Source organism: Schistocerca gregaria, chromosome 7 (assembly GCF_023897955.1).
Source record: "Schistocerca gregaria isolate iqSchGreg1 chromosome 7, iqSchGreg1.2, whole genome shotgun sequence".
NCBI classification, from domain to species: Eukaryota; Metazoa; Arthropoda; class Insecta; order Orthoptera; family Acrididae; genus Schistocerca; species Schistocerca gregaria.
The window spans coordinates 172,640,756-172,659,725 of NC_064926.1; positions in this window are offsets into that span (position 1 = coordinate 172,640,756).

Here is an 18,970-nt window from a genome sequence, read left to right on the forward strand (position 1 = left end):
ACACGACATTACGTATGAGATCGATCAATTTAAGCTGTTCACATTTGTTAACCCTAGGTATTTGGTGGAACTAACTGCCTTAAGTGACTTACCGGGTAAGGAAAATTTAATCCATTCCTTTTAGAATTCATACGGATAACTCACAGTTTTCATTGTTTACAGTCAACTACCACTTTTCCAACCATACTGATATCTGGTCTAAAGAATTTTGCAATTGGTTTTCATGGTGTAGTGACTTAACGAGACGGTAAATGAAAGTACCATCTAGAAACAATACAAGAGGGATGTTCAGATTGTCAACAAAATATTTAATGTTTAATGGGGTCAGGAGCGAGACCGTAACACTTCATTGGAGAATGCCAGAAATCACTTCTGTTTTGGTTCATGACTTTTTGTCATCATGAGCTGTAACATTTCTGAGACTTAATCACGAATCCGGACGGACATATGAAGCGATACTCCATTAGCACGCAGTCTGTTGATAGGTCACTAGTGAGGAACGATGTCAAAGGCATTCTGGAAACATAGAAATATGGAGTCAGTGTGAATTCCCATGTCGACCGCACTGATTACTTCGTGCGCATAAAGAGGCAGTTGGCTATTTGATAATGCAGGGTTTTCTCAATGATATGAACAATCAAACATATTGGGTTGTAAGATTGTAATTATTATTTGTTTGCCAACGACTTGTTTTGCCTAATTCAGGCATCTTGAGATTGGGTGATATGAGACGGTGGTAGGCACATAGGATACCGAGCATACAAAACTTCCCACCAAATAACTGCCCTAACCCAATATCCTTGTTGAGGCATGCAACGTAATCCAGTAAATACCAAACACAATCAGGCCTATAGATATCTTTCACCATATAAACAAGTTGGAGGGTACCTGCTCCTCCATGCAGACAGTACGGACAACATGTTTATGGGGTAACAGGTCTATGTAGGTCTCACTTTTTTTTGTATTCAGTGCATTACGCATTACGTTGCATGCCTCAGAAGGACGCCGTGCAAGGTTTCAGAACATTTGACGAGAGCAACAAGGAATATGGAATCAATTCAAGATCCCCTGTTGACAGCACTCTCGTGTAAATAGACCGATAGTTCTCTTTCACAAGAACGAGATTTCACGAATCAGTAGGACATTTTGTATGCTGGGTGTCCCATATGCCTAACGCTATCTGATATTATCCAAGCTGAAGCTACCTGAATCAGTGAAACGCGTCGTTCGTAAATAAATAATAATTATGGAGTTGCAGCCAAGACTGTTGCTTCATCGTATATTAGTGGTCGCTATACCACCCCCTCAACGAGTTGTAAACAGTAGTTCACAACGTTTGAACACAGTAGATGTCCAAAATTCCCGCTGATAATCGACGTTAGTGATATTGATCTGTAATTCAGGGGATTATTTCAATTTCGTATCTTGAGCACTCGTGCGGCTTTTGCAGCTTTGCAGTCTTTAGGTAGGAATCATTCGACGAGTGAGCAATTGTGTATGATTGCAATGTAAGGAGCAATTATATAAGCATACTCGAAAAAGAACGAAACTTCACTACACGGAGGATAGCTATTTATGAGTTTCTCGTGTTGGCATCCAGTCTTGATTCGAATTTTGCGATAATTACTTCGTCTTCGGTGGAGGAATAACCGAAGACCGTGTTTAGTAACTCTGTTTTAGTGGCACTATCATCAGTAACCTTACCGCCGCGATCGCACACTGAAGACATTGATTGCGTTTTGCCGTTGATGTACTTTGCATACGAACAATACAATACTGCTTCTCGTGAAAGCTGTTCGATTGTCCTATTGGCTGGGTCACGTCCGGTGCCACACAGGTGATGTCGCGGTCGGTGGAACCCGCGCGAGACCTGGCGACATGCGTGCGTTTCGGCCTGTTGGTAGCCAATCACATTACGCGCTACCGCCGGGAGATGAGATTGGTCTGGCGCCAGCTATTCTATCGCCAGCTCTTCCCAAATGCGGTATCCGTCAGAAAGAGACCCCATCTAAGGAGAGACTCGCCGACTCTGATCTGAACCCCTTTTTTACGGCTGGGGAGCCCGTACACATCTGCACCATGCCACTGAGACAAGGAATCTTGTAGACAATTTAGGAAGAGATGATTTTAAGTAGCTACTCTATGCTCGTATTGTGACTCCGATGTACCCTTGTTCCCGAAGTCTTTACGGGAAAACTTTAATTTATGTTCTAAACGACGTGCTGTATCAAAATATCTTAACCATTGTGATGTTGCGTATTAATAACCGCTTCAACTGTATTTAGTTCTTTATTACTGGATCACTACCGGTTTCGTGGTATTAAAAGCCCCATATTCAGGAGAACATCTGCATAATCATAGCTCCAGAAAGAATAACAACCCTGAGATATACATTGGTATGACATATTATTATAGGATTTTAAAAGTTTTAAAAAAATACTGAAAATCTTTACAATGGGATATCAAAATGTTAGTACTAACACGACTAAAATATTAGAACTAAAAGGCTCGGAACATTTTTCCCAACATTCGTTATCCGTCGGAACAAAACACCACTTAAAGCCGGCATCTCATAGAATGAAACAGTTGGATTCCGATACAGTGAACGGGTCTTAAACATATCGTACCATAGTGATCCACTGGTAAGGGGAAAATAAATGAAAACTATTAGGACCTAATTTTGGGTCAGAAAAAGAATGAAAAAGTGGTTGGCACCAAATGGAGGGACGTTCTGCCTGGACTATATCGTCAAGTAAATAGCTACTGGCGGAAAAGCAGAACCTGAAAACCGCTCCTACCGCTTCTCCGATCTATACGGAATCGGGAGTAGGATACGCTGCCGCGAGCTCTGTCATACTGACGGCAAGAAAGTGAACTGCTTGCCCGTGGACAGCTCGAGCATGTACTGGTGATGTACGGTCTTAACCGATTGATTGGTGGTCTTTTGAGGGATAAGAGAATGGTGAATGAGAGCAAGGAATATTGGGGTAAAAAGGGCAAAAGAAATTTCTTACTAACCATCTGTAGGATAACAACAGGATAGGTGGTCATTTGGGGGATACACGAACGACGAGGAGAACAAAAAAGGTTTTTTGTGATCCAATAATAGAAGCCTAAATACAGCAGAAGTGATTATTAATACTCGAAACGACTACTCATAGCTCTGGCTGCCCTACCTACAAGATTGTCTCCATTCTGACCTTACCAACAAATTTAACAACTGTATGGCTGGATTGCATCACCAGCGGAATTATTCATTGTCATACCCATCTCAACAGGTTTTGCTTAACCCCGGTATGTCGTGCAGATGCGTGCTCTAGTGACTGTTCGTGAGTTGATCGAAAGGCAACTTTCGACATTTGTAAACACAGACAAAGCTACCATTGACGCTACCTGTAAGTAACGGGCCACACTATACTGATATGCAGCATTTCAGTTGAAGAAGAGCACCAGTACTAGCATTAAGAGACGTCTGTGGAGAGGAAGTGTGAACGTCCATCACTCCACAAATGACAGTCGCCGACAGTGATCGCGTCCGCGTCAACACGTTACAGGCTGTCAAGAAACGAGGTTGCTCGATATTTGCACCATAGTCACAGTTATATGGTTCACATGTGGAATTGGTTCGATTTGACAGGTAGGGTAGTGAACGTATACCACACGGATCGTCCACGTTCCACAGGTGTAGAGGACGATCGATATCTACGACTTTTCACTCAAAGGCCACGTTGGCAGGGTGCTTTAGAACTAAATTTGGTGATCGAAGAGTGTGCAGTACATCATATAACGCACGAAGCTCTTAGGAGGTGATTGCATAATGCGAATCTCCATTCCATACGACTATGGCTATCCCCATATGGTACACCGAAATACCGTTGACTCTGCTACAGATAAGGAAAAAATAATGCGGAATGGACACTCCAGGATTGGCGTCGGGTGTTGTTCACGCACGAAACTCGGGTGTGATTGCACTCCGATAACCACTGACGTGTTGGGAGACAATTCGGCAATATCAAACGCCTGCGAGACTGTCCCACATGTGCAGCAAGGTAGAGCCTGAGTCATGCTATGGAACAGCATTTTATGGAGCCACCGTATATTTCTCGTTGTTGCTGATAGCAATTTCTCTGCTGTACTGTACAGGGACGAGATTCTGCAGCCGGTAGTGGTATAATGTGTCCAACATTTTTTGACAATCTCACCTTGATGAATATTAAATCAGATTCTCATCTTGTTTTTCATCATAAACGATTCCACTCAGCATTCTAGTAATTCAAGAAAGAAGTGTCCTGCTGTTCCTGGGGCATAAACACAACAGAATGTATGTGTGTGATCGATTTAACAGGCTGTGCTTTGACGTCGGCTACTACCACGTTCTCTGCACGAATCACGCAGAATCGTCACTGAAGAGTGAAAAAATTAGGGGCACATCCTATTCATAAGTGACGATCTCATTGGCTGTATGTCACGACGGACTGAAACCGGCTTCCCAGAAAATTCACATTCCACCACCACGCGCTAATGTTCTCGATTGCTGTGAGAAACCACCCTCATAGGTTATGGTGATCTGCACACAATTCAAATGAATATATACGCATAAGATGGAATCCTCTTGGGTAAAATATTCCGGAGGTAAAATAGTCCCCCATTCGGATCTCCGGGCGGGGACTACTCAGGAGGATGTCGTTATCAGGAGAAAGAAAACTGGCGTTCTACGGATCGGAGCGTAAAATGTCAGATCCCTTAATCGAGCAGGTAGGTTAGAAAATTTAAAAAGGGAAATGAATAGGTTAAAGTTAGATATAGTGGGAATCAGTGAAGTTCGGTGGCAGGAGGAACAAGATTTCTGGTCAGGTGATTACAGGGTTATAAACACAAAATCAAATAGGGGTAATGCAGGAGTAGGTTTAATAATGAATAGGAAAATAGGAATGCGGGTAAGCTACTACAAACAGCATAGTGAACGCATCATTGTGGCCAAGATAGATACGAAGCCCACACCTACTACAGTAGTACAAGTTTATATGCCAACTAGCTCTGCTGATGACGAAGAAATTGAAGAAATGTACGATGAAATAAAAGAGATTATTCAGATAGTGGAGGGAGACGAAAATTTAATAGTAATGGGTGACTGGAATTCGAGTGTAGGAAAAGGGAGAGAAGGAAACATAGTAGGTGAATATGGATTGGGGCTAAGAAATGAAAGAGGAAGCCGCCTAGTAGAATTTTGTACAGAGCACAACTTAGTCATAGGTAACACTTGGTTTAAGAATCATGAAAGAAGGTTGTATACGTGGAAGAACCCTGGAGATACTAAAAGGTATCAGATAGATTATATAATGGTAAGACAAAGATTTAGGAACCAGGTTTTAAGTTGTAAGACATTTCCAGGGGCAGATGTGGACTCTGACCACAATCTATTGGTTATGACCTGTAGATTAAAACTGAAGAAACTGCAAAAATGTGGGAAATTAAGGAGATGGGACCTGGATAAACTGAAAGAACCAGAGGTTGTACAGAGTTTCAGGGAGAGCATAAGGGAACAATTGACAGGAATAGGGGAAAGAAATACAGTAGAAGAAGAATGGGTAGCTCTGAGGGATGAAGTAGTGAAGGCAGCAGAGGATAAAGTAGGTAAAAAGACGAGGGCTGCTAGAAATCCTTGGGTAACAGAAGAAATATTGAATTTAATTGATGAAAGGAGAAAATATAAAAATGTAGTAAATGAAGCAGGCAAAAAGGAATACAAACGTCTCAAAAATGAGATCGACAGGAAGTGCAAAATGGCTAAACAGGGAGGGCTAGAGGACAAATGTAAGGATGTAGAAGCTTATCTCACTAGGGGTAAGATAGATACTGCATACAGGAAAATTAGAGAGACCTTTGGAGGGAAGAGAACCACGTGTATGAATATCAAGAGCTCAGATGGCAACCCAGTTCTAAGCAAAGAAGGGAAGGCAGAAAGGTGGAAGGAGTATATAGAAGGTTTATACAAGGGTGATGTACTTGAGGACAATATTATGGAAATGGAAGAGGATGTAGATGATGATGAAATGGGAGATATGATATTGCGTGAAGAGTTTGACAGAGCACTGAAAGACCTGAGTCGAAACAAGGCCCCGGGAGTAGACAACATTCCATTAGAACTTCTGACGGCCTTGGGAGAGCCAGTCCTGACAAAACTCTACCAGCTGGTGAGCAAGATGTATGAGACAGGCGAAATACCCTCAGACTTCAAGAAGAATATAATAATTCCAATCCCAAAGAAAGCAGGTGCTGACAGATGTGAAAATTACCGAACTATCAGTTTAATAAGTCACAGCTGCAAAATACTAACGCGAATTCTTTACAGACGAATGGAAAAACTGGTAGATGCGGACCTCAGGGAGGATCAGTTTGGATTCCGTCGAAATGTTGGAACACGTGAGGCAATACTGACCTTACGACTTATCTTAGAAGAAAGATTAAGAACAGGCAAACCTACGTTTCTAGCATTTGTAGACTTAGAGAAAGCTTTTGACAATGTTGACTGGAATATTTTTCAAATTCTAAAGGTGGCAGGGGTAAAATACAGGGAGCGAAAGGCTATTTACAATTTGTACAGAAACCAGATGGCAGTCATAAGAGTCGAGGGGCATGAAAGGAAAGCAGTGGTTGGTAAAGGAGTGAGACAGGATTGTAGCCTCTCCCCGATGTTATTCAATCTGTATATTGAGCAAGCAGTAAAGGAAACAAAAGAAAAATTTGGAGTAGGTATTAAAGTTCATGGAGACGAAGTAAAAACTTTGAGGTTCGCCGATGACATTGTAATTCTGTCAGAGACGGCAAAGGACTTGGAAGAGCAGTTGAACGGTATGGACAGTGTCTTGAAAGGAGGATATAAGATGAACATCAACAAAAGCAAAACGAGGATAATGGAATGTAGTCCAATTAAATCTGGTGATGCTGAGGGAATTAGATCAGGAAATGAGACACCTAAAGTAGTAAAGGAGTTTTGCTATTTAGGAAGTAAAATAACTAATGATGGTCGAATTAGAGAGGATATAAAATGTTGACTGGCAATGGCAAGGAAAGCGTTTCTGAAGAAGAGAAATTTAACATCGAATATAGATTTAAGTGTCAGGAAGTCATTTCTGAAAATATTTGTTTGGAGTGTAGCCATGTATGGAAGTGAAACATGGACGATAACTAGTTTGGACAAGAAGAGAATAGAAGCTTTCGAAATGTGGTGCTACAGAAGAATACTGAAGATAAGGTGGATAGATCACGTAAGTAATGAGGAGGTATTGAATAGGATTGGGGAGAAGAGAAGTTTGTGGCACAACTTGACTAGAAGAAGGGATCGGTTGGTAGGGCATGTAGTGAGGCATCAAGGGATCATAAATTTATTATTGGAGGGCAGTGTGGAGGGTAAAAATCGTAGAGGGAGACCGAGAGATGAGTACACTAAGCAGATTCAGAAGGATGTAGGTTGCAGTAGGTACTGGGAGATGAAGAAGCTTGCACAGGATAGAGTAGCATGGAGAGCTGCATCAAACTAGTCTCAGGACTGAAGACCACAACAACAACAACTTTAGCGCCAATTTTTGTTTCCTCTGTCATGAATTTCGAAATTAAGGGGCGATGCTAAACTTCTGTTGTTGTGTGTGTTTAGTGAATCACTTCCAATGGGAAAGAAACACCATAAAAGAGATCAAACTAAGATTCAGAAAATAAGCTGAGTTGCGTCTTACGAATGCTCAAACTTGAAGTTGCACACTACACTCACATACAGTCTAGCTGCAGTTGATAAATGTTTAGCAACTACAGTTTCTTATGTACTATACTGAGAATTCATTCAACGTACAGACAGTAGTCTACTTTTCTCCATTCGAACGAGTTTTGACTCATGTAACGAAATGCTTTTGCTCTCAGTGGTAGCCTCTGCAGTCTGATGCTACTTTTTTAAAACAGCAGACTACTGAAAGTTCTGTTTCTTGTTTAAGAAGTCATTGTGTTATTGCTGGTTCAATAACCTGCCCATAACTGCCACACAGTACCGGGTTTCACCGTTAGTTCAGTGTTACAAAAGATTTGTACCACATAAACAGCACAACAAGAAAATCTCTTCCTTGGACCTTTTGGACCATAACCTAAACATACTAGGGTGGCACTTTCAATTTAGTGTTTTTATATCGGGTAACACCTTGAACAAATTTATCAACAAAACAGCATTACATTTTTATAAATAAAAGCCATATCTTGTTAATCAGAATATCATCTTCACTTTATCATAAAAATATTTAATCATTTTACTCTTCTTGACGTTCAACCCCAAAATAATTTCTAATACCCATTCACAATATTTGATCCTACGAAAACGGTCCTTTTAGTTAACAGTTACAGTAGTTTTAAGATTTCCTTAATTTTCGAATACTCTTGCTACGTGGGCTGTTCCAGTTTGTTATTGCTTCCGTGTATCTCTGGTCTGCCTCAGTTCCCAATTCCCTAAACCATTTAACATCACAACTGAGTTTAACGTAAGATGCTTTGTACAACGAGGGGTTGAAGTAAGTGATGTAACACAAGTTTATCTCACACAGTTTTGCTTCAAAGCAATCTCAGTTTTGTTTGCGACGTTATTAAACATTTCAGTGTCATCTCATATAGACCTACACTGACGGAAATATAAATCGCAACACCTAGAAGAGGATGTACGACATGAACGAAAGGTAGTCAGTGTATTTCTACAAGTGAATAACTAGTAATAACAGAGAAAAACACTTTGATAATTATCAGCAAGAACTTGGCTAAGACGCAGACCGGTAGAGTGGTACGTAAACTACATAAGCACTCTCGCTCTAAGATGGCTTAATGACATTTAATTGTACGATGATTCCAATGAAAATAGGGTTTTGTAACCAAAGAAATACGGAAGAATGTTGTATAAATCATGAAATATGGCATCGTTCTTTCAGAAGAAAGTGTTGCATTTCTTACTGAACACCTCGTCAGTATATAGACTGAAGCTTTACTTTAAAGAAATTTTAACATATTTTCTTGTCTTTCATGCAGTCCAACTCACAGTTGTCAAAGTACGATTTTACTGATTATTTACATAGAGTGTCTAAAGTTTATGGATATTAAAATTAATTAAGGCGATATCTAAAATGTATTCACACTGTTAAAAAGTTGTAGGTCTACCAATTTCTCATAGTGCAGATATATTATTCAGTAATTACTGTCTACTTTATATTGGGAAAGAAAGTTGAGGTACTGTATATCACTCTTAACCACGTGGTTTGTACACGTTCAAACGGCTTAAGGCCGCGAAACCGATTGTGGGATAATAAACAAGAATTTTCCCTGTTGTGAGCAGAATGTACCATGTATGCTACGAATGGACCATATGTACCAAGAAACGGATCTACATTTGTCACAACTGACTTCAGCCAAGCAGGTCACTGGTATTCAATTTGACGTGCCCTACAAGCATATGGTTTATCTCACACATCAGTGGAGATTGAAGTTATTTTTCCAACATCACACGAAACTGGAAGTGCTATGCCGATAACACAGGCAAGTAAGAATGTCGGAACCCACAAAAGTTTCAGTTTGCGTCTTCATTATGTAACTTGGCGAATATTACACTCAACGAAAGAGAGAAGAAGTTGTTACTAAAAGGGTTATCCTACAATTTACAAGCAATTTGCTCCTTGGGGCAAACAAGCAGCATACAAGCTCATGCGGTGGTCACTTTGGATTGGTACATGACTGTTTGCTTCGGACTATAATGAAACCGCAGTGAAAGTAATTCAGCTGATATCTGCGCACGGAAAGGGGAGAATATGCTACTCGCAGGAATGTTTCAATAAACATTTACGACATGCACTGACATCAGTATAAAAAATAGGAAATAGCTTATTACCAAATGGCATGAATTATTTATACCACCAAGCATACATATGATTCCATGTGACGTCCAAATTATGTACGCAAGTACACTTAATAATCAGGTGCAAATGGTTATGACAACGAATCTGTATACCTTTTCAGAATGACCATCTGAAAAGATGGAAGAAATGTTCTCTTTATTATAAAGTTTTTTACCTTTGTTTTAAAATCAGGGATTATTTTTACTCACATCAAAAAGATTTAGCCATGGGATCGCCATTTGCCTTTTTATGTTTATTTCTTTGCATATTTTAAATGCTAGATCTGTATCTTGTGTGCATGTGGAGAGCACCGACTCGGAGCACGAATTTATCACAAATTTCCCTTAGCATGTCAGAAAATTTCTTTTGTGGAACAGGCATGTAAATGAAATGTTTATATTTTACGATGGCAATAATAGTGAAATGTATCAATTTCTCCGGGATCTAACAATCTCAAACAAATGATACAGCTTACACGGCAATGCGCAGAGAGTGAAATATTACTTTTTAGGACTTCCAGTTGATCGTTAAAGAAATATTGGCTTCGATATTTACCGAAAGCCAACCACGACATATCTTGTTGTACATAGGCAGTCACGTCACTCAATGAAAATAATTTACAGCGTTTCCAGCCATGTTAAACCTTAGGATCACTTCTTCCTGTGGAGATGGGTGCCAATAAACTATTTTCCCACACGTATTTTCACACACTGAAGCAGACTATGAATGAAATTTCATGAGAAGGTCCTGCCGCAGTGAAGAACGTCAGATTTTTAGTGACTGCCACCTCTATTCGTATATCATACCCGTGGCCATTTCTGTCCTGTTTATAGATAATACAAAACGAGCTTCCCTTCTTTGAACTATTATGACGTCCCTGTGATGATTCTGATCAATCTTATATGATGCGGATGCCACACTGCACGGCTTTACTCCAGAAGAGGGTGGACAAGCATACTGTAAGCAGTCCTTTTAGTAGATTTGTTACGTTTTGTAAGTGTTTTGCTAATAAATCCTGTCTTTAGTCTGTTTTCCACAAAAGATTACCTTTGTGATCGATCCAATTTATGTTATTCGTAACCGGAATCCCTAAATACTTACTTGAGTTTACAGCGTTTAAATACATGTGATTTGTCCTTTATCTGAATTTTAGCGGATTATCTTTGCAGCCCAAGTGCATGAATTCATATTCTTCATCATTTAGAACCAACTGCCACTTTTTGCACTAAACAGATATCTTGTCCAAATGGTGGTAAGTGACAGAATTATCTGCAAACCGTCTGAGACGACATCTCAGATTGTCTCCTAAATAATTTATGTAGATGAGGCTATATAGAGGGTCTATAGTATTTCCTTGGAGAAAATCGGGTATTACTTCTATTTAATTGATGATTTTCCGTGAGTTATTATGAACTGTGACCTAACTGACAGATCACGAGTGCAGCCATACCATTGAGATGATACTCCAGCGGTACTCAATTTAATTATTAGTCACTGGTGAGGAACGGTGTTGAAAGCCTTCTGGAAATTTGAAAATAAGCTCTGATTACTTCGTGAAAGAGAAAGTTGTGTTTCATAAGAACGATATTTTCGAAATCCGTGTTGCTATTTGTCAATGAATCGTTTTCTTCGAGGTTGTTGATAATATTAGGGCACAGTGTTGTTCCAAAATCCTACTGAAAATAGACATTAGTGACATTGATCTGTAATGCAGCGCATTATTCCTATTTTCTGTCTTGGGTACTGGTTAGACTTGTGCAACATTCCAGTCTCTGTGTACGGATCTTTCTACGAGCGAACGGTTGTATGTGATTGCTAATTATGGAGCTATTGTCTCAGCGTACTGTGAGAGGAACCTATCTAGTATACAATCTCGACCTTATTTCTTATGTGTTTCAAGCTGCTTCGCTACACCGAGGATATTTACTTCTAAGTGAAAGTTTCCTTTTAACATTTATTTTCGATTGATTTGGAACTGGTACTGGCTTGGTTGGTTGTGAATTTGCTATTGATTACCTTTGGGTAATTGCGCATTTCCAACCTCGAGAGAAACCAAATATAACTGTCTGCGAGAATAAAACATGAATCTCTCTAAAAGTGTGCAAAGGGATTAAATCCTGAACTTAACGATTAATTTCTCTAATTACATGAAGTGGTCCCTGTGGTTAATGATCTGCCTAATAATACTGCTTACGAAATGGTTACTCTGCGTTGATAATTTTCTTAGCAGATTGATCTCGAAGTGAAAATATCTTGCTTCATAATGTAATTGCTTGTAAATGCGGTGTTTTCGGCTCTCTGTGCGCGAGCTGCAATTTTCTATCTACAGTAGCTGAGAAAGTAATGAAACGTTGAAGGCACCAAGTAAACTATTTTACAAACATTAGGGGGCGAGACAATCATTAAATAAAGATAATTTGGATCGAGGATGTGGACAGTGTTCTGAGGTGAAATATTTCATTCACAAACTGTTTTTAAATTATCTTTTATATTTTCATCTGTATCTAATTCCTGTTACAACACTCATTAACACTGGAAAAGGTCAAAATTGATACCAACTGTTAATCTCACAAATATAATTAATCGCTAAATAAAAAAAATATTACAGTAATTCCTCTTCAAACTCATTTCATTCAAATTCACTCGTCAAATCCTTCTCCTCTGTTTCACAATATTGAAACATTTTACTTAAACACAGATGCACTTAACTTTACTTCTACAGTGCCACGAATCCTATGGTCCGCGTCTGTCTCACTACTGCTTAACGATAGAACTCCTGCGCTTATCGCTGCCAAGCAGCAATGACGAAACGAACACATCATTCATCAACGCAACTACTCTGAGCAAAGATTGTACGCGAATAATAAGCGATTCCGAACTATCGCGTAGCGTCTGAGACGTCCAAAGTACGTACCGATTTCAGAAATGCAAATAACCAGCTATCAGTAGATCTGTTCCAGTCAGAATTATGAAATTTTTTCTTTGTCTTCTTCTGTGAATAATTTTCGGGAAATCGTGTTAGTAACTCTGCCGTAGTGGCACTGTGATCAATAAAATCTGCGTTGTTATAGCGCAGTGAACCTACTGACAGCGTCTGCCACTGGTGTAATTTTCGCACGGCTAGAATCTCTTTTTCTGCCAGATTTCGGGACACAGTTGCGTTGTGCCAAATTTAGAGCTTCTGTAAAAATTCATGTTGAATAATCGATTAGAATTAAGGCACGATAGCATTTTGGCTAGCTTCGATTATTAACTCGATTTAGTATTAGGATGCAATATATTTCAGTATTATTCTGGTTTGCAAAGGGATTGACGCAGTGCTCCTAGTCATGACTACATGACGGCACGCCGTCTCTATTTCGCCAGCCTGTTAGTCCGTCTTAGTCAATTTGCGGGCCGTTCGTACCCTTCCCAAAACCGGGCTGCCAGGCTGTCACGCTGGTAACCGAGTGCCATCTTATATCATTCCACACACTAATTTGTATTGTGAACCGACTAGTCGAATGAACAATGACTATATTTTATTGGCGATCTGCCTTTAAAATTTTTGTGTCCTCTCACCGTAAAGTACTGAATTTTAAAATATGGTTTCCCATCAGATATCTTTCCAAAATTAATGCAGCACATCTTTGTCACCGCCAACATTAAGTAGACAACATTAACTGAATCATACATTTTGATTAGGAATTATGGTTATACCTATGACCTTTAAACATAGTGAGCACATTTTAGATATTACGTTCAATAATTTTAATTCCCACGAGGCTGAGGTGCCGTATATTACTCTTTACCATGCTGATCACATGTTTATGCTGCCTTAGGCTTGGAAATCGGATGTGTACCAATAAATATGAAGTGATACCTGAGCTTCTCCTGGCGTAAACTATGTTCAAAGTACTTACGGGCATTCAGCCAGGTTGAATTTTCGACAACTGCCGATATTTCGGCGGATGCACACTCCGCCATTTTCAAGGCTTAACTGCAGTTAAGCCTTGAAAATGGCGGAGTGTGCATCCGCCGAAATATCGGCAGTTGTCGAAAATTCAACCTGGCTGAATGCCCGTAAGTACTTTGAATAAATATGAATTTTACGAGCTGTTAGCGGAATTCTCATTAACATCATGCCTTTCAAAAACTTCGGATTCTCAAAACATAAAATACTTTGGTTATGTAACATTTATTCCTGTTAAAGTTACGCTTTGTACAGTCACTGAAAGCGCAGCGTATTCGAACGAATTATGATCGTACTGCAGTGTCAAAATGAAACCAGTATTTAGGCGGAAGATGGGAGTTGTCAAACCATTTTTGTTGATTCAGGTGTCGAAACGTAATTCTAAAATTAAATTTTCAAAATGTGTTCAGTGAGTTTGGTGGCAACCAACGGAGGCCTTCAGCGCAAATAGCACACATCCGAGAATACCCATTTGTCCAGTGTAGGATTAATTGAGACGCTAATGTCAGACTTCTAGGAAATATGAAGACCATGGAAGTCGCAATTTTTTGAAACCAAAATTTCTGTACATAGTTTCTTCTGGCTTCTGTGGTTTGTGGAAACCATATGACTCAGTGAGAGATTCCAGTGCGATGTTGCTAGGAAGTGAGGTAGATCTGTAACATTTACTTGTATCGAAGTGTATCCCATTTGATATGTGTCGCATTTTCTTCAAATAAACCCAGTTATTAACTTTCACATGGCAACGACAAAGAGCCGACTAAAGGTACTTATGCGCTGGAACTGAAGATTATACCCCGTCAAATCATAATTTGTGAAAAATGACCGGCTTTTACATAAGGGCATCGACACATTGTAGTGACTGCGACTTCTGATGATTTATTTATGAAATCCTCAAGAAGTGCACTTCGATTGCTTTGTTCACGGCTAATGAATTCACGTAGTGCGGATAAATATATAGATCTTTTTAGAAGATTCTGTGGCGCTGGCGTGATGTAAGTGCAAGCCTGCCACATACTCATATTTTCGGATGTTGTTCTTGCTGCTTCTTAGCAGCACTTGCATTACTATCTTAGTGTTAATAGAGCTTATTTCAGTTGTCAGGGACCCAACTGGTTTCCTTACTTAAGCGAAATTGTACTCTCAAACTATTCTAACAGCAGACGATACGTCAAAATAAAAACATTTTAATAACAACTTCAAGAGCGGATCATATAGAGAATTTATTCTAACAGTGTTTCCAGTACGACAAAACGCGTAGGGTTTTTCTAGTGCCTCAAACTTACTAAAATGGCAGCTGTCGTACAACCACGAACTGCCTTCTGTTCGGTACCAAGACACCTGTTAACCCATCCACAGGTTTCTCTTAGTCTCTAATCTTGCATTAGGAAAGGAAGTCTCAATTAATTACATACCATACAGCTGTGAGAATCTTGCCAAGACATATTTCTTCTTTTCAATAACGTTTTTCGTACAAGAATTTTAATCAACGGAAAACATAATACGTCATCATTCGTGAAAAAAACGTAATTAATTTTTATTAATATTTAATTCGAAATGATCAGTCGCCAAAAATAATGTAATACCTCTGATTATCTAAGAATTAACCCACCAGTCGAAGCTTACAACACCAGAGGAATAGTTACACTGACTTACCCGCCCTTCCTTTCGTCGCTCTATGGTCCTCTCCAGTTCACTCCTTGTCACGGTACTGGAATGGCTGAGATAATGTTTTATGTGTTTCGTTAGATGTGGATAGTGCTACGTTGAACCAAAATCACTGCTACTATGTTACCGCTTTCTAAATCTTTTCGCACATTAGCCGGCCGTGTTGGTCTAGCGGTTCTGGCGCTCAGTCCGGAACCGCGCGACTGCTACGGTCGCAGGTTCGAGTCCTGCCTCGGCCACGGATGTGTGTGATCTCCTTAGGTTAGGTAGGTTTAAGTAGTTCTGAGTTCTAGGGGACTGATGACCACAGATGTTAAGTCCCATAGTGCTCAGAGCCATTTTTTTTTCGCCCATTTCAAACTTCCTTGTATCACATCAACACAGATAAAAAAAAAATGACTCTCTCAGCTTCGTAAGGTCGCAAATGTCATACAAACTGTGCTGCTATGCTTCCTTATTTCGGTAGCGCAGCGATCTTGAAGAGACCAGATTTCATTGTTAATGGAAAATTTCGTATTCAGATAGAAGGCTTATCTTTGGAAGCGACCGTCACAAGCCAGCAAGTGCCGGAATGGGCGTTAGTATCGAAGGAAGACGGAGATTATAGCAGGCTCGTTGATTCGCTGAGTTGAAGTTTTACTGTGAACATGGTAAAATATCTCTGGAAGTAGGAGCACCCCTTGGAGTTTAGCTTGAACAAATGCTGATGGAGCAGAGCGACAGCCAAGTTAGGAAGTCTTTTCGTGCAGAAGAAGCAAGTCTGAGCCAAGCAACAGCTGGGGCGAAGTCACTTCTATACTCCAGATGCAGTCAGATTTGTTAGTGAATAGCACTGGTCATGGACTGTCAGATTGTAACAGTAGTTCGATGAATAATTTATGGAAGTACAACTATCAGATGTATAGACAATACTAATTTATATGCATTCTGGTACTATGAAACAGCAAATCTCAAAGAAGACGTAGTCTTCGGCGATTGCTTCAGTCAATGGCAACTGCAGACTTAACATTGTTAGGAAATCTACAGGGGGTTTCAAAAATGACCGGTATATTTGAAACGGCAATACAAACTAAACGAGCAGCAATAGAACTACACCGTTTGTTGCAATATGCTTGGGACAACAGTACGGTTTCAGGCAGACAAACTTTCGAAATTACAGTAGTTACAATTGTCAACAACAGATGGCGCTGCGGTCTGGGAAACTCTATAGTACGATATTTTCCACATATCCACCATGCGTAGCAATAATATGGCGTAGTCTCGGAATGAAATTACCCGAAACCTTTGACAACGTGTCTGGCGGAATGGCTTCACATGCAGATGAGATGTACTGCTTCAGCTGTTCAATTGTTTCTGGATTCTGGCGGTACACCTGGTCTTTCAAGTATCCTCATAGAAAGAAGTCACAGGGGTTCATGTCTGGCGAATAGTGAGGCCAATCCACGCCGCCTCCTGTATGTTTCGGATAGCCCAAAGCAATTCACGATCACCGAAATATTCATTTAGGAAATTAAAGACGTCGGCCGTGCGACGTGGCTGGGCACCATCTTGCATAAACAACGAGGTGTTCTCAGTGTCGTCTAAGGCAGTTTGTACCGCCACAAATTCACGAAGAATGTCCAGATAGCGTGATGCAGAAATCGTTTCGGACCTGAAAAATGGGCCAATGATTCCTTTGGAAGAAATGGCGGCCCAGACCAGTACTTTTTGAGGATGCAGGGACGATGGGACTGAACATGGGGCTTTTCGGTTCCCAATATGCGCCAGTTCAGTTTATTGACGAAGCCGTCCAGGTAAAAATAAGCTTCGTCAGTAAACCAAATGCTGCCCACATTCATATCGCCGTCATCAATCCTGTGCACTATATCGTTAGCGAATGTCTCTCGTGCAGCAATGGTAGCGGCGATGAGGGGTTGCCGCGTTTGAATTTTGTATGTACAGAGGTGTAAACTCCGGCGCATGAGACGATATGTGGACGTTGGCGTCATTTGGACCGCAGCTGCAACACGGCTAACGGAAACCCGAGGCCGCTGTTGGATCACCTGCTCCACTAGCTGCGTGTTGCCCTCTGTGGTTGCCGTACGCGGTCGCCCTACCTTTCCTGCACGTTCATCCGTCACGTCCCAGTCCGTTGAAATTTTTCAAACTGATCCTTTATTGTATCGCTTTTCGGTCCTTTGGTTACATTAAACCTCCGTTGAAAACTTCGTCTTGTTGCAACAACACTGTGTTCTAGGCGGTGGAATTCCAACACCAGAAAAATCCTCTGTTCTAAGGAATAAACCATGTTGTCCACAGCACACTTGCACATTGTGAACAGCACACGCCTACAGCAGAAAGACGATGTACATAATGGCGCACCCACAGACTGCGTTGTCTTCTATATCTTTCACATCACTTGCAGCGCCATCTGTTGTTGAAAATTGTAACTACTGTAATTTCGAAAGTTTGTCCCCCTGAAAATGTACTGTTGTCCCAAGCATATTTCAACAAACGGTGTATTTCTATCGCTGCTCGTTCAGTTTGTATTGCCGTTTCAAAGATACCGGTCATTTTTGAAACACCCTGTACCTGCCCTGTCACTGACGTAGAAGCTTCAGTCACGAATGCCTGGAGCTACTTCAATGAAATATTGCACGTACTGATTCAATAACAGGATAATAGTTGCATAAAAATATTGTGGCAGTATTACGTGATAATTATCCCTCGGGATGGAATCTGGGTGAGAAGATGTCATATGTAAAGGTTTTCGGTGACACTGGATGTAAGTATCCAATGTTTAGTTATTGGTTTCACTAGACGTATTAGTGTCAGTCACGATTACTTACAAGGACGGTGACTTATAGCCCATCTCTGCTACGGATGAAGCACTTTTTCAACCAAAATTAGCACACCTGCTTTCTGGCAAAATGTACTGAGAAAGAAAGACACGTCCAACCACGCCAGTGGCTGAAGATCTGGAGTCAAAATGGGTGATACATAAACGCCTGTAGAGATTGTAATCAAATAATGTACGTACATTACTCCTTATTTGCATACAAGTACTGTGGGATTACTAAACCCTTACGCTAGGGGTAGAGGCGACAATGGAAGCCGTATGAGAAGGTGACATGTTGAATCGTCCAGTTACAAGCTGTTTATGTTTAGTTTCTGTAATTATTTGCCGTGCTTTAATTGATAAGAATGAACAGGAATCTGTCCCATATTTGGGGTTGTTCAGTGCATCATCTACATCGTTAGCAGGGAGCCAGTAATTTTACCTGCATGATTCGGGGCCAAAGATGATGCCGGGGGACTCAATGCAAGACATACATTTAGCGACCACACTACACCCGTATGGTGCAGAACAGAGGAGAATCTTTATGAATGTACACTGGGTCAGATGTTGGCGACAAACGAAAATTTGGGCCGGACTGGGTCTCGAACCCGCCAACAC